Below are 13,233 nucleotides of genomic sequence, written 5' to 3' on the forward strand. Positions count from 1 at the left end.
GTTACAGCATTAGGTTTCCTCGTATATTCAAATTACAAACCGGCGTTATCACGTCTGTAGGTTGTGCGAAAGTCGTACATTGCGATTTTTATACGATTTTATCTTGAGAATATCAATTAGTTCCGTAGCTTCCTTGCGCCAGATGGAGGGCTTGGGTAGGCGAGGTTCCGCGAGGCGAGGCGAAACGACGTCCGACTCGGAACGCCGACGCCGGGAGTTTTGTCCAGGGATAAGCGTGCCTTTCGAGCGGTCGACCAACGTGAGCAACGCCCAGGCGTCCCGCCGTGGTAGCCAGGGCAACACCTACACTGTGCACTCTCAGACAAAGGTACACACCACGCAACAATAATCGTCATCTGCCTCGCTTGCGTTTCTTTTCTTGAAAACGCCGCGCCCGCTACTTTCCTGTCGGGAATGCTATGTTATGCTGATAACGCGCATGCCGTTCGTTACTGGGATGTACCGGGCTCGCAGCGTTAAAGAAAGGAAATGTGGACGAGACAGATGACGTTTATTGTTGTGTGAAAAGATACAAGCCAAAGGGTGTAATTTTGTTTTAGAGTGTAAGAAAAGTTTAAACCCTTTTAGTCGTCTCTTGTCACACAACAATAAACGTCATATGTCTTGTCCGCATATCCTTTCTTTAACGCTGCGAACCCGGTACCTCCCAGTAACTACCGGGATGCGCGTTATCAGCATGACATTGCATTGCCGACAGGAAAGTAGCGGGCGCAGCGTCTTCAGGAATGGAAACGCAAGCAAGGCAAATGACGATTATTGTTGTGTGGCAGATATACACCTCAAAGGGTGTAAACGTTTTTAGAGTGTAGCCGTCTAACTCAACGAGGATGGCGTTCCCTGAGCCCCCACCCAAGGCGCACTGCTTCACCTTTAGCGCGTCAACAGGCAGCAGCACCGATGAAATAATCCACGCCATCGAAGAAACCGCAGGGCCAGGAGGCCTTGAGCCCTAACACCAGGGAGGAGTGAAGTTCATCGCAGCTGCCGTGTCCGCAGCCGCCGCTGTCAAATTATCGTCCCGGGGCTCCTTCGTTCATAATGGTGCCTATGTCCCAATAGCCCAAGTCGGACCACGAGTCCTACATTTTTGCCTTCCGTGTCCCCCCGTACGTGGGAGACGCCGCACTTGCGACACTCCTGTCTACATATGGAAAAGTTCTTGCAATTGAAGAATCACACTAAAGTAGGCACCGGCGTAAGGGTCATGCGCGCGGAAATGGCGAAGCCCGTGTCAAATTTATGTCAATACAAGGCCATCGCATCAAGTTCGACAACCGAGGAATTCAGAAGGTGTGCTCACGGTGTGGGACGGAAGGACACCTAGGAAAGGCATGCGGGACACCACGTTTCGAAAGGTGCGAAGTCTTCGGTCACGAGACCGCCAAGTGCACGTGCCCTTGTCGCCGCTGTGCCGGGAACCACATCAAAGCGGACTGCTTCTTGCCCAGATCCTATGCCGTGGCAGCCAAAAACCCCTGTCAGCAACGAAGACGGCGACCAACAAAAGCGTCATGAACTCCCCAAAGAACAAGTCATATAATTTTGTAAGTGAAACAAAGATACTGCCTTGTTAATTTCATTGTTTTACTTTCCTCAATATGAACAAAAAATATTAACTTCAAACTTTAAAATAACACAGCCTGAAAATTGATAATAACCATTCATCATCATCATCATCAGCCTGGTTAAACCCACTGCAGGGCACATGCCTCTCCCATACTCCATGCCTCTCCCATACGGCGCAGTAACGTGGTATTTTTCATATTCGTGAGGTTTCTTTGCCATTGGGTAAAATTGTACGCAATTAGTACGCCGCTGAAGGCACCAGAGTTAGAAGTCATTTGGGAGTGCCTAAAAATGTCCCATTCACACTCTCATAATTAGGACAGTAATTATCCAGTTAGATAATCAGTTGCAATTGCCGAAGTCATCATCATCATCATCATCATCGTAAGCCTGGTTGCGCCCACTGCAGGACAAAGGCCTCTGCCATACTTCTCCAACTTCCCCGGAAATGTAATAATTGAGGCCTTGTCGTCCCTGCAAACTTCTTAATCTCATCCGCCCACCTAACTATCTGCCGCCCCCTGCTACGCTTCCCTTCCCTTGGAATCCAGTCCGTAACCCTTAACGACCATCGGTTATCTTCCCTGCTCATTACATGTCCTGCCCATGCCCATTTCTTTTTCATGATTTCAAGTAAGATGTCATTAACTTGCGTTTGTTCCCTCATCCAATCTGCTCTTTTCTTATCCCTTAACGTTACACCCATCATTCCTCTTTCCATAGCTCGTTACGTCGTCCTCAATTTAAGTAGAACCCTTTTCGTAAGCATCCAGGTTTCGGCCCCGTACGTGAGTACTGGTAAGACACAGCTGTTATACAGTTCTCTCTTGAGGTATAATGGCAACCTGCTGTTCATGATCTCAGAATGCCTGCCAAACACACCCCAGCCCATTCTTACTTTTCTGATTATTTAAGTCTCATGATCCGGATTCGCGGTTGCTACCTGCCCTAAGTAGATGTATTCGCTTACCACTTCCAGTGCCGCGCTACCTATCGTAAACTGCAGTTCTCTTCCGAGACTCTTAAACATTACTTTAGTTTTCTGCAGATTAATTTTTAGACCCATTCTGCTGCTTTTCCTGTACAGGTCAGTGAGCATGCATTGGAATTCGTCGCCTGAGTTACTAAGCAAGGCAATATCATCAGCTAATCGCAAGTTACTAAAGAATTCTCCATTAACTCTTATCTCCTACTCTTCCCAATCCACGTCTCTGAATACCTCCTGTAAACACGCTGTGAATAGCATTGGAGAAATCGTATCTCCCTGCCTGACGCCTTTCTTTATTTGGGATTTTGTTGCTTTCTTTATAGAGGACTACGGTGGCTGTGGAGCCGCTATAGATATGCTTCAGTATTTTTACATACGTCTCGTCTACACCCTGATTCCGTAATGCCTCCATGACTGCGGAGGTTTCGACTGAATGAAACACTTTCTCGTAATCAATGAAAGCTATATATAAGGGTTGGTTATACTCCGCACATTTCTCTATCACCTGATTGATAGCGTGAATATTGTCTATTGCTGAGTAGACTTTACGGAATCCTGCCTGGTCCTTTGGTTGACAGAAGTCTAAGGTGTTCCTGATTCTATTTGCGATTACCTTAGTAAATACTTTGTAGGCAACGAACAGTAAGCTGATCGGTGTATAATTTTTCAAGTTTTTGGCGTCCCCTTTTTTATGGATTAGGATTATGGTAGCGTTCTTCCAAGATTCCGGTACGCTCGAGGTCATGAGTATTGCGCATACAGGGTGGTCAGTTTTTCTAGAACAATCTGCCCACCATCCTTCAAGAAATCTGCTGTTACCTGATCCTCCCCAGCTGCCTTCCCCCTTTGCATAGCTCCCAAGGCTTTCTTTACTTGTGCCAGGGTTACTTGTGGGATTTCAAGTTCCTCTAGACTATTCTCGCTTCTATTATCGCCGTGGGTGCCACTAGTACTGTGTAAATCTCTATAGAACTCCTCAGCCACTTGAACTATCTCATCCATATTAGTAATGATATTACCGGCTTTGTCTCTTAACGCATACATCTGATTCTTGCCAATTCGTAGTTTCTTTTCCACTGGTTTTAGGATTCGTCCGTTCCTGAGAGCATGCTTAATTCTATCCATATTATACTGCCTTATGTCAGCGGTCTTACGCTTGTTGATTAACTTGGAAAGTTCTGCCAGTTCTTTTCTAGCTGTAGCGTTAGAGGCTTTCATACATTGGCGTTTCTTGACCAGATATTTCGTCTCATGTGATAGCTTACTGGTATGCTGTCTAACGGAGTTACCACGGATTTCTATTGCACACTCCTTAATGATGCTCATAAGATTATCGTTCATTGTTTCAACACGAACGTCCTCTTCCTGAGTTGAAGCCGAATACCGTTTCTGTAGCTTGATCCGGAATTCCCCTATTTTCCCTCTTACCGCTAACTCATTGATCGACTTCTTATGTACCAGTTTCTTCCATTCCCTCCTCAAGTTTAGACTAATTCGAGTTCTTACCATCCTATGGTCACTGCAGCGCACTTTGCCGAGCACGTCCACATCTTTTATGATGCCAGGGTTAGCGCAGAGTATAAGGTCTATTTCATTTCTAGTCTCGTCATTCGGGCTCCTCCACGTCCACTTTCGGCTATCCCGCTTGTCGAAGAAGCTATTCATTATCCGGATATCATTCTGTTCTGCAAAGTCTACTAATCACTCTTCCCTGCTATTCCTAGTGCCTAGGCCATATTCATCCACTGACTTATCTCCAGCCTGCATCTTGCCTACCTTGGCATTGAAGTCGTACATCAGTGTAGTGTTCTTTGTTTTGACTTTACCCATGGCCGATTCCACGTCTTCATAGAAGCATTCGACTTCCTGGTCGCCATGACTGGATGTAGGGGCGTAGGCCTGTACTACCTTCAATTTGTACCTCTGAAGTTTCACAACAAGACCTGCCGCCCTCTGGTTAATGCTATAGAATTCCTGTATGTTACCAGCTATATCCTTGTTAAGCAGGAATCCGACTCCTAGTTCTCGTCTCTCCGCTAAGCACCGGTAGCACAGGACGTGCCAACTTTTTAGCACGGTATATGCTTTTTTTGGCCTCCTAACTTCACTGAGCCCTATTATATCCCATTTACTGCCCTCTAATTCCTCCAATAGCACTGCTAGATTCGCCTCAATACATAACGTTCTATCGTTGCCAAGTTCAGATTCCAATGGCGGCCTGCGCGGAACCAGGGATTCTTAGCACCCTCTGCTGCGTCGCAGGTCTGACGGCCGCCGTGGTCAGTTGCTTCCAAGATGCTGGGGACTCAGGGCCGGGGTTTGATTGTGGTATTCATATGGGAGGTTGTGGCCAAGTACTGCACTAGGGTGGCCAATCCTGCTCTGGTGAGGGAGTGCGTTACCGGTTCTGGTCAGCGGGATCAGGCTTCACTCCAGGCCTGTTTATGCAATTTTATCAACACGCGGATTTTTTTACAATCCGGTGGAAAATTGCGCGGCACCGGGATTCGAGCAACGGTCCTCTTGCATGCCAGGTGGATGCTCTACCTCTACGCCACCGCTGCACCACAAAAATATTCATGTGGTCTTTTTATGCTTACACCCACATCGGAATCACGCCGGAAATCAATTCTATTACATGTCTTTCCAGCCCACATTGTATCAGCCTTTAATCGATATTACTAAGTGCACTCGATCTGCCAGAGCGACTGGCGTCCTCCATGCAGCATGCAGTAACGATACTTAGCGTATCTTGATACAGAGCGCTCATTCGGGCACTGTGACCCGAGGTACAGGCACAATAAACCTTGGCAAATATAGCATGGAAAATGTGACATGGTTTCTTTATTGACAATTTGAAATGTGCATGTGACATTCAAACGTTCCACAAGAGTGCTGAAAGCAATGAACTTGTGATAACATGAAGAATGATGCGAAGTAGCAAAATGATGAGTGCCAGTATGTTTAACAATAATACTCAACTCAATGCTGGTTGTTGACTAAATGGGAGCAGGTGTATCAAAAATAGCCTAAGGGCGGCGTGTTGGTCGGGATACCGATGCAGTGCAAGCACTAGCATATTTCTGCATCAACTTCCTCGTTGAAGCTTGGGAATTGGCCACGACTGGCTCGTGATCAGGCAACTTCTGCCGCTAACTTGTACAAACAGGCAAGACCGAACAGCTCATCCTGGGTTGTCCTGATGGCTTCCTCTAGCTTCTCTACAAAAACTGCCATATCGCAGCCCATGCCCATGCAGATGTCCGGGACTGGATCACAAGCCATGATCAGCTCTAGGGAGTTCCTTGTCCGCTAATAATGTGGTGGCGCATGCCGCCGCAGTGTTTATATGCAGCGACCGTGAAATCGCCGAGTCGTGCAATTGCTGTTGTCCGTGGGAGCCCAACATCCTTATCTCGCGCCTACTGTAGTTTTCTGTTAGGCCACGCCGCAGACAGGGCGTCAGGATTGTATCCGGTCTAGTATGCTCCTTGACAATTGTCAGCTTCATGACACTCGTGTTCCTCCGCACAAAGTGTTCGAAACCCTGCGTCGTGGCTTATCTGAGGCATTTCTCCGTCCCCGTCAGTGACCTCCGATTTTGAGTGCTCCATTCCTTGAAGAATGAGCGAGCTTGTACCGGTGGTGGAAACCATGTCCAGCGTGAACTTCCTGAGAACCACACTTTCTCGTATCACGAAAGCTGTCTGGCGACGTTGTAGAGCAGTAGAATCCCCGGAGAGATAGGGTCGTCAGCATGTGCTTCACGTTTATAAGACCCCGGAACAATGTCCCAACTCTGCCCATGGCTGGGCAGTGGAGCTCAGGGAAATGAAATGGAGTGTCCTTTTCGAATGCCAAGGCGATTGTCTCTGCCTGAGGACGTGAAAATACCAGTGAACGCGATCGTCCAGTCCACCATCCTTGATCTCTCCGAGAAGCTGGCTCTGCTCGCACTCGCTTCCCGTTAAGACGCCAAGTTTCAACTCCATACAAGGCGAAGAGTTTTGTGAAAGCGCCCGCACGAACTGCAGGCAGTCGGTGCAGGTGAATCCGCAGCCCATCAGTTCAGCGTCTGGAGATTCTCGTTCATTTTCCTGGCCTCACTTATCGAGTGCACAGCGTGAATACCCAGACACGAATCACGGAGACAAAGTTTGCAGCCAACGACTGTTCTTAATCAGGGCGCCCAGGTGCTTCCAGCAGAAACTTGTGTCCGGCATCCATGTCATGTCGAGGTTGAGAGCGAGGAGTCGCAGCGTCATGTTTTGGGCCATAGCAGAAGCTAGCGTGTCCAGACAGGCGCCAGCTGGGCAACAGCGTCGGAGCTCGAGCCCCATCAGCTGCGTGTGGTGCTTGAGCTTCTCGAACAGCTGGATCAGGTCGCACGTGATATCGAGGCTTAGAATTTCCAAAGAGCTGTCCAGCAGCCTCGAGACCAGTTCAGTGCGCGTAAGACTGTAGGGGATCCTCCCTCGCAGTTCAAACTCTCGCGGTCGGCGGTGCTCCTTGAACTCCTGCGCGAGTCTGGCCAGAACGGAGTCCTTCATGGTCACGTTCCGAAAGGCCGAACACTGCAGTCCGTGGTTGGCAATCACCAGTGATGAGAGATAGATGCCCTCAGCTTCCATCAATGTTACCTGCAGTTCCAAGGCAATGGATGTTGCGAAGAAACAAATATGTCGCGAGGCGTCATACGTGACGAAAGTCGGACTTCTGTAGTCCTTCCCCGTTTATATATATATTTATTTATTAACTAAGATTGCAAAAAATAAAAAATGTTTCCCCACCTTTGGTTCCACGTCAACGTTATATAGATGTTGCATGCACGGTCATGTTTACCCGAGGAATGGGTTTTCCCGACAAAGGCAAAACCGCTTGCACGACATTGCTTTCTCGGGCGCGTAGGAAAATGCGATTCGACGATGATTCAGCTTACGCTTGAGAAACCAACATGTAGCGTTCTCTGGTATCACCTCTACAACTACAGGCTGGCGCTAGCTTTCATTTCGCCTTGAAATTTCCGCGTGCTAAAATTGTAAAAGTATGAGCGAACAAGCCCAGCAGCACGTTCTTTTAACCTTTCAAATCCCCTAAAGGAAAACGAACATTAATCATGGCCAACGACGTCGGGAATATTACAATATAAAAAAATGCTGGTTTTGTTATGACTGATCATGTTTCCATAACAGGCAGCATGAATCTTGCCGTTATGTTTAACAGTGGTTCATCGCTTTCTATTTTTCTGTTGTCTCTCGGCTCCACCATAGACAAAAGCCAATTCTAAGGCGTTGGGTGCCAAAAGAGCGGTCCGATAATCAGGCATGCCGTAGTGGAGGGCTACTTATCAATTTTCGCTACCTGAGATTCCTTTGAAGTGCACCCAAATCTAAGTGCACGAGCTTTCTTTAGAGCGCAGCTCTTTGGCGTCCGTTCCTGGGTTTCGCGTCGTCGTCGGCGTTGTCGTCGGCCTCGTAACCAGCTCCGCCCCCCTTTCATCCCCCAGCGCTAGCAGCGACCGACTGATACCGCTGGATGCCGCTGACGCCGCTAGAGAGTCAAGATAACGTGACTGCATAGAACACCGTCGCCGCCATGCAGAAAGAGGAGGAAAGGGTCCCCCCCCCCTGTTCTTGTGTGGCGGATAGGGTGCTCTTCAGTTGCCGACGCGCCGGTTATTTCACGTAGGCCCCGGCACGTCGACGAATACGTGACCACCTTCCCACGGCTAGACCTGGTTCTTAGCGCTGCGGAAGCGAGGGTATCATATTGTTTGTGTCGGCATCGGCGGCGTTGTCCCTGAAACCAACTCCGCAGCTGGGGTTGACTCACTATCGGCGTCAGCGGCATCAGTCAGTCGCTGCTATCTCTTCCCTCCTCCCTTTATCGTGTTGTCCGCTTGCTGCGCGCGCTTCTGCCCCCATCGTTTGCCGCTGGGTGTACACGCCGCCCCCCTCCCCCCTCTTCCTGCGAGTCTCCGGTTGTCAAAGCGCCGGCTCGAACTTAATTCCTTTCTTCGCTCCTCCTCCAATGCAACCCCTGTGCGGTGGCAATCAGAGAGCCAGATCGGTGGCGGCGGATCTGTATATGTGCACCGCCCGAGCCGAAATTGCCGCTGCCGTTCGCCCTGTGCGGTGGCAATCAGAGAGCCAGATCGGTGGCGGTGGATCTGTATATGTGCACCGCCCGCGCCGAAATTGCCGCTGCCGTTCGCCACTGCGAAATTATCTGCCAGTTCTTTCTGAGCCATGAGCGAGACGACCGATGGAAGTCCTCCGTCTGCTGCTGCTGCTGCTGCTGCTGCTAAACGAGCTGCCAGAGCAGAGGGCCAGCGCCGTCGCCGTCAGAATCCAGAGGTGCGTGCCGCCGAAGCAGAAGCTTACCTAGTGGAGTCTTTGTTAAAGGAATACGTGTGAAAAATAAAAAAAAATCTGTGATAGCGCATACATGTGTTGCTCGATTTCTTTGCCTCAATCTATCGAAAAGGTGAAACAGCTTATTTGCTGCGCTCAAATTTCGCATTAGGAAGTAACGTAATCGTCGGTAATTTTTTTCATTTCACCCTCAGCGAAATTTGGCCACAGCTGCCGTGTTATTCATTTATTACAGATGGGCTATTTTATTTATTATAAAGACGCTGTCGATTTTATTCCCGAGTGATGAGCCGTTCTCACCAATATTTAGGTGGTTGCGGCAGGGTTATATGGAAGCCGCTTGTCGCATCGGCCGCTGTGTAACGCAACTTGCACGTATATATCGCAGTGAGTCGCTAGGGATGGTGGCATCTCTGTGTCTCTCTGATAAGAAAGCCACTTCATTGGTGGCCTGCGGGAGCATGAGCTCGACTTGCGGAAGACATGACTCTCCGCCGAGCAAATGTTGCAAGTGAAGGAGTGAGGAAAGAAATGATTGCCGACAATAATCCCAGATAATCCTCAATTTCTCGCTCCGACGCGACCATATTTACATGCATACTGAGGTTGTTTCTATAGAAGTGTCGGCGTCGGAGCAGCGATAAAAACGCGGCTAATTTGTATGTGGTTTCTTACACATAAATTATTGCTTGTTTATGCATTGTTTATGCAGCGACCGGCGCCTTTCCCCCCCTTAGAAACCATGAAAACAACGAGTTTGCGCTTGCCGCTGCTTTGCTTTGCTGAAGTCTTGCAGCAAAATCCCATTTTACGGATGATGGTTCGGCATAACGCTAGGCACTGTTACTTGGCTGGTTTCTCAAAAACAAAATGCGAATTTACGTTCGTCCAAGCATCTCACCATAAAGGGGTCTTGATAACATGGCAGAAATGATTTCACTTGGTCACTCTCGTAGTCTTCTCCATGGTATTAGAATTTCTTTTTTTTTATATGTAGGTACGTGCGCTGACGATGGACGCAGACGAAGGAGAATGTGCATCATTTTCTGGCCAGCTACGAGCGCGCTTGAACGCACTGCTTTGTTCGAGCAAGGCCGTGAGCCGGAAAGTACAGACCCGCATATGTACACTTCTGAAGGGCCTGAGAAGTCCCTTAAACAGCTTCGCAGTATTTGTTGCAATAATATGTTGCTCACATCCGCATACAACTGCGAAGGGGGTCTCTTTTTTTTTTCGCACCAGAAATATAGGAAATCGAAGGCACGACCTCATGCGGAAGAGCAGTGTCGGCATGTAACGCCATAGCAATCAAGCAACTGCGGCGCTGGCTGGTCCATTCACTGGCTGTTCGCCCACCCCCTCGCACCTTTCTATTACACTCCATTTTGTCCATGCAAAAGCTGCGCGGTTATTGGCGATAATTGGCACCTGATTGCCGACAGCCATCGTGCAGGCAACGTTGCACGGCGGTGTGTTGCGGGACGCGGAAAGGAAATTTCCCCGCCGCTTATAGGAATTTCTCGCGAGAAATTTCGCCCCCCTAATCGGCGCTGGACTCTTGCGAATGCGCGTTGGCACCTGCACGAAATTGCCAGGCAAGCCGCAGCGCCTGGCTTCCGCATCTCCTTGCAGAGTAGTTGGAAAATCACGCGTTCTAATGGTAAGAGCTAAGCAACATGTGCAAGGCTCTGGAACGACAAGTCACGAAGCCGCACTCGACTGAGCCACCGTGTCAGTTCCTTATAAAAATCGAATCAAATTATGAGGTTTATTGTCCTAAACCAACACACCGGCTGTGAAGTGCTGGTAGTTATAGAGCTAAGTAAACTAATGTTTATTACATATTGTTCCGATGATACTGGGTCCCTAGCCAAATGTACTGAGAACAGAAATTAAATGAAAAGGACAGCCCGAACCCACCACAAGCAACAACAGGAGTAAAATCAACCAAATACAAGAGGGGCTTTTAAGCAATTAACACCCAAAGCATAAAATTTTGATTTATAGAAAGCCAATAAATACAAGTTGGCCGCTCAGCTAGGAGAGTACTTGCTGGCATAGTGAGTTGATTGAAAAAACCGAGAATTGAGTGATGGAGGATTACGCCGACGGGAGAGTTCTTGTGCAGTGCTTTGAGTTTGTGGAAGGTAGTTGTGGTGTAGAAAATGTGACAGAGATTACGCCTGCTTCATAAAGAAGATATATTTAGAAAGAAGACCAACGGCATGCAACCTACAGGCAGCGAACTTTTATCTTGGAGCAAGAAAATTATGGACCGAGATTCTTTTTTGGTAACAGCCGAATGCTCTAGCGGATTGCGCCACGGAGGCTGGACTGGTAACATAAGAAAGGAGAAATGAAAATTGAGAGGAGATAATGGCGGAATGCGGAGTTTTACAATTGAGACGTCTACTTAGGCATGTGGGAAAAAGATTTAAAGTTAGGGAAATGGGCTGAGGGTATTAAGGAAAAACAATAAAAATGTGCGTGTGAAAGAACCAGGAAAGATATGGATAAATTTAAATTTTAATATTGAGTTTAACGTCCTCAAACTGCACAGGTTTATGAGCAGGGTTCCGTGTTTTCGGTGTTCACCGATAAACACTGAAAATTAACCACCCAGGCGGTTTTCTCTAATTCGATAAAAACGGGAAAACACCAAATTGGAGCTATCCTTGAAAAAGAAAAGATGGCAAAAATCGCCTGGAATCTACGATCTTTTGACTCGTCAGACGACTAAAAAAATCTCAGACGACTCATTGAGACGTATTTTTCACTTCTCGTGCATATTTTGTTTTCGTTTCTTATTCTTGTTTTCTTGTTTTCGTTTCTTTCACAGATGCTAAAACAAGTAAAAAAACTTTGTTTATGTAAGCCACTTGCAGAATATCCACACTATAAAGTTCTGTCTGGTGAAGTTGGCCTTGGCAGTATCTGGCGAGAGCACAGCAAAGAATGGCCGGTCGCGCCAAGAAGTTCATTTAATTCTCTCGTCATCTCCGCGTCAAGCAAACACGTAGAACGTGCGTTCTCTGGACTGAGTTTCTCCGAGCCGAAAGGAGCATGCTCCGATGGCTGACAATTCTCTCGCAATGCACATGGCAATTTCTTTAAACAAAAATTACGTATTACTTTCGTGCTCCTGAATGCGTCGCATTTCACGTTTTTTCACTGGTTGGTTCATTAATTATTGTGTAGAGTGTTTGGAATCTGTTCAAATAAGAAGTGTCATCTCAGGTGCGTTATGATTTACGCGTTAATTGTTTACAGCCGATTTTCAACGCAATCGCCGATAATCACCGATTTGTCTCCGCTATTGAAATTAGACACCGAAAAACGCTGGTTCAAAGGGGGGCGGGGCAGAAGTAAACACTCAATAATAACCCCCAGATTCAAAGAAAAATACCGAGAACACCGAACACTATCAGGGACGCCATAATGAGGGGCATCTCCGAATTAATTTTGACAACCCGAGTGTATTGAACGTGCACCCGAAGCACGGCACATGAACGTGTTTGCATTCGACCCCCATCGGAATGCGGCCTCCGTGGTCGGGAATATAACCCGCCATCAGCAGCACGACGCCACAGCCACTTAGCTACCACGGGGGTTCATTCGATACGTGTCGCACGAGCGGTTTGGTAAAACTGGCCCTTGAGACGCCCGCGGCCCACGGCCTGTAGCCAGCCAAACAAGCGAGCCATAAGGGACCTCAATGCTCAATACATTTTGGACTCTAGTCTAACCTTACGACACGCGGCCGAGAGGCTTGCTTGCCTGATCGTCTTCCAAGAATGAAGAGGGGTAAATAAGAGCTAGATAATTTAGAATAATAAGTGAGAGTGAGTTTCGAATTTTGTGGAGGGCTGGGAATCGAACTATGCAGCGACCTCCTGCTCAGCGCCAGTCCGCCATAGCCATTGACCCACCACGGCGGCTGCCTTATCAGCGCTGTCACACCATTGTGCCGCGTAAAGCTGACTAAATTATCGGCACATTCCTCGTGATGCCTGGAAAAAGCGTGCCTTTATAAAACTCACCCTGTCGAGGCTGACGTGCGTAAGCAGCTCCGTTTTGTCGAGCAACCGAACCGGAGGGCACACTTCGAACGGGATCTCGATTCCCTCGACGCCGGTCAGGTGGGCTGTGACGACCCGCTTGGAGAACGTGATGTGTTTCAGTAACTGCACCGGGCGAAAGCACTCCAGCACTGACACGTTCAATATGACACCTGAGATACAGCGGTGCTCCCACAGAAACCACAATGTAGCCAAGAAGAGCACC

This window comes from Dermacentor variabilis, chromosome 1, assembly GCF_050947875.1.
Source record: "Dermacentor variabilis isolate Ectoservices chromosome 1, ASM5094787v1, whole genome shotgun sequence".
NCBI classification, from domain to species: domain Eukaryota; kingdom Metazoa; phylum Arthropoda; class Arachnida; order Ixodida; family Ixodidae; genus Dermacentor; species Dermacentor variabilis.